The 4,321-nt window shown below is 33.3% G+C and overlaps 1 pseudogene across 1 annotated transcript; it reads right to left on the bottom strand.

Annotated features, from left to right (window-relative positions):
• Window positions 1-380: 380 nt before the first annotated feature.
• On the bottom strand, window positions 381-4,099 carry LOC143584428 (spermidine synthase-like; annotated as a pseudogene). The gene is made up of 9 exons (XR_013144356.1): window positions 3,812-4,099; window positions 3,635-3,683; window positions 2,814-2,917; window positions 1,275-1,356; window positions 1,106-1,203; window positions 955-1,014; window positions 713-893; window positions 510-622; window positions 381-453 (listed from the first exon to the last, which is right to left on the bottom strand). The product of XR_013144356.1 is annotated as a spermidine synthase-like (transcript).
• Window positions 4,100-4,321: the final 222 nt, after the last annotated feature.

The raw sequence follows: 4,321 nt of genomic DNA, 5'->3' as shown, positions 1-4,321 counted from the left end.
AACAAAACACACCATCAACCTACCTCAAATCAATAAAATACATTTCTAACATTATGAAAACCGTCCCGTTATCAAACACTCCTCATACTGTATAACATTGTTGAATCGTATTTATATCGAGCCCCTTTAGTTTCTCCACTGACTCAACATGACCCTTGAGGTGTAAGCACCTCCTGAAGCCTAAACAATAAACATACATAAAAACCTGAGCAGTTATTAATTGTTTTCACATGTGAATAAACTAAGATAAGACACATACATAAGTACCTTGCAACTGCAAGTCGTTCGGCGTGATCGGCTATTTTAAACAGTTCTCAGTAGTTGCTCTTCTCATTAAAGAGATTTTATGTGTCGGGTTCTCGGCTACAATCTCTGCACCATCACTTTGAGCTTTTTGCATCGATCAATTTATTTGCAAAAGAAGGCATACAGAAAGCAGCGGTGAATGTGGATCTACAATATGCAAAAATTACCAATAAAACATCAAAAAAATTTGAAACTTTATTAACATAATCGCCTCTTTGTTGTAGAACTTCTTTGCCTCCGTTGTCATTACTCTATCTATCAGGTTCTTGAAATCAAATCTAGGTTCCTTGAACACAACATGAATCCAATGAAACCATTGTGTTTATATTTCGGTATACATGTTTTTAATAATAGTAATATTGTTAGTTCATGAAAATTTGAAAATATATATGGAGCACAAGATTACCTAGGGTATGTAGGAACAGTTTTCCATGCGTAATTAACTGATCCTTCAATTTCCAACAATATCCTCAATTATGTGCACATGAAGCCATATGCTCTCAGCCTGTGTGCACACAACACCACCGTGTAGAAGTACTTTAGCAACCGATTCAAAAAACGGCTTTTCAAAAAGTTCTTGCGTGGGAGTAATGGCCATACCAGCATATTAAATTAGTTATATAAAGCAGGTGGGCCCAAGTATGTATACCGAGGGGATCAGAAGAATCGACTATAACCGCATCATAACTTCCTTTGCCGAGCAGCCTTCAAGAATTCAATTCATAGAAGATTTATAAATAAATTAAAAAAAACTTCTAGAAAAATATACTAAATAATGAGAATAGTAACAAAAGGTTATATATTATGTATACCATCGCCTATGTAGAGTTTGACACGCGGATCATCAAACCCGACAGCTAATCCATCCAATGCAAGGACCTTCCCATACGTTGCAGACTGAAACGAAAATCATCACACATCATAAAGTGACAAAGAAAGAAAGTGAAAAAAAAACATAACTCAATTACCTGAAGCACCATAACTTTCTGGCAATCAGATTTGCCCTCAAACAACACTTTTTCCACCTACAAAGAGTGTGCTTCTCCTGCACTATCATTAGTTTGTACATTGCATTGTGTTGACACCATAATTCTTTATGAAGAAACAAAAAAGGAAATAATAAAACAACCAGAAAAGAAAAGTTACAGCCCCCAATTTCATTATTATTGTCCACCTTTTGACTTATGGGTATCAAGTGAATACATTTAAACTTAATTTTGGGGGTAAGAATGATTTGTTTAAGTTTAACAAAATATAACCCTATCAAAATTCAATCCATTGAGTTAAATTAACCACCTTGACATCTTTAAATGATCTATAAAATCAAAGGAGTACTCACTATAATCCCAAATTAACATCAGATTCATAAAACTTAACAAAAATAAAAAATCTTATAATCAATTTTGAACAAAACCTACGAGGCCACATTGGCTAATTTCTGAAAACCATCCAGAAATTACCGACGAAATATGACCACTGGTGGTGGCCGTTGTCGTGTTCTTCACACGGCCTCTTCACGGAGGCGGTGATGGCGATTAGTTAAGCCGTTTGTCTCTATTTTTGTTATAGTGTGCCTTAAATCTATTGTCCAGTAGATGGTTATTGATTTTTAGTCAATTATTAGTATTGAATGCTTGTATTTAAAAATTGCCGACACAAAAAAGTTTGAATGATCTTTAAACACATTAATGCTTTGTAATGGCTAAGAAGTGGTTTTAATACCCCAGTGATTTTATTACATATTAACAGTAAAAAACCACTATTATGACCATTACTGTTAATATGTAATTAAACTTGATATAAACAAAACCATGCACCATTACGACCATTACACTTAATATGAAAGTTAAGTAAAAGGTGGTCCCAAAAAATGGTTGAATGGTCTATACACACAAAAATAGATACTTTCTGTAAAAACAATATAGTTTTTTTTAATTGGTTCTTACTCTTCCCTACTCTTCTTCATTTATCATTTTTAGCTAATACAACTTGAACCATGGTTGAATATGCAAAGTCTGTAGAGGTCATATATGCCCATGTTTCCATTTCAATTTTGGGTCATATATGACCATGATTGTAAACCTCATAATGGGATATCCTTAAATGCTTAATAAGGATAAATTCATATTACACAAACTTTATAGATAACGGTCAAAACTATATGCACCAAAATAAGCCCTTTAGCAATCACAACTGTTAAAACAACATTGAGATGGTTTATATGAACCATTTGACTCGTATCATTGACATTTACTGCGAGCTTAAGTTTACCAGTTACTCACCCAAGCCAGTTTTGACCTGTTATCCGGCGCCAGATAGTTTTGACCTTTTAACCGACCCAACCAGTTTTGGCCCGCTAACCAAACTCTATAATTACCAACATAAACAAATGCATGTTGTGAATATAATAAAATAGAGTTGGAAAATTTATGAAAGTGGTGCATATCTAGTTAAATTCAGTGTTGTTGTCTTCCTAAAAAAATGATAGATTGGTTCTGATGTAGTACCGTGGTTGATGGCTGCAAATCCAGTAAGTTCAGGTCGATCTTGTGTGGAGGCGTCAGCTGCAGATTTAATTATATGGTAATTACCTGTGTAACCTTCTGTGAATCTGCATGATATCCATTACCATGATTAAACATGAGCTTGACTTATAATAGATAAAGAAAATATGTATGATTTAAAACAAGAGTGGAAGTAACTTGGTAATGACACCATGCGGTTTCTATATGCTGTCATGAGAAGGCCCAACATATTAGATAGTAGACTTTAAATAAGCATTTTAAACTGAAACAAAAAGTTTAAGGAACAGAAAAACAACAATACGTAATCTAATGAAAACAGCAAGTCTTTTTTTCTGCAATGCAATGCTAAAACCTAAGTTTATGAACACAAATTAATATATCAGTCGATTGATAAAAAGCAGATAATGGATTATAATAACATGGAATCATCATCAGAGACAGAAAACATGTGGCTAATTTTTTTTTATATATTTTTTTACCAAACATCAATCAAAGTGAAACACAAATTAACATTTAAAATCTAGAACCATTACTACTACGATCTTCATCTGTACCTTAATTGCTTTCTTGCTGATGTTGTTAAGGATATTTTAGAGCCCTAAATTGGCTGGCAGGCAGGCAGGCACTCTTTAATTAGTTAAACAAAATCCCAAAGACAGAACAAATAAAACAATCATCTGTAGCCCGACTATTTCCCCAATTATGAATAACAAATACAATTGAATACCTGTTCAAAGAGTGTATTGCCTAAACCCCAATTATGAACAACAAATTACTAATTTCAATTAATTCGAATAACTAACCAGTCTGGTGGAGATGGTGTTGTGTTCATCAACATGACCTGGGAAAACCCTATACAAAACCGTAAACGAATTAACCAATTAAGGTCAAATGCAATATAATATAATAAAACCCTATAACCAAATAAAAACTCAAGAGCCTCAAATCGATAAACAATCAATAACCGATAAGAATAATACCTGGCTGGTTCGAATGCGAGTTTGCTTCAATTGATAAAGCAATCATCATTGGTAACGGACAATAACGTTCATAATTCAATTAATCAGGTATTATGATTGCAACATAACCGTTTAATTCAATTGATTGCGTATTGATGCTCTGATAACTACTGGTAACGGGCGTTGTTAATGCTCGCCGTAGATCGGAGACTTAGCCGGATAGTTGTCGGAGACTTAATGAAGGTATTTAATATCTCGGCGTCTTAAGGTAGAAATCAGTGGTCGCCGATATGTATTATAAGATAATAATAATATAGATATTACAATTCATAAATACTGAACTTTCAAAGAAATTTAATTTCTTATTACCATATATTAGTTTATATGTTATAATTCGCACTTAGTGAATTTCCAAATAAATTCGCAGCGGGTAAATTATAGTGTTAGAACTTTTAGAAAAAATAGAATAAAGCTGGGTAGAGAAATCAAGTAAAGAAACTCATCTCTATAGGTTTCCAACATATGAATCTT

This window comes from Bidens hawaiensis, unplaced genomic scaffold (genome assembly GCF_021521415.1).
Source record: "Bidens hawaiensis isolate Kalapana, Puna unplaced genomic scaffold, B.hawaiensis_p1.1 tig00001521_1, whole genome shotgun sequence".
In the NCBI taxonomy this organism is placed as follows: Eukaryota; Viridiplantae; Streptophyta; class Magnoliopsida; order Asterales; family Asteraceae; genus Bidens; species Bidens hawaiensis.
This window is presented reverse-complemented; position numbering and strand designations above follow the sequence as displayed.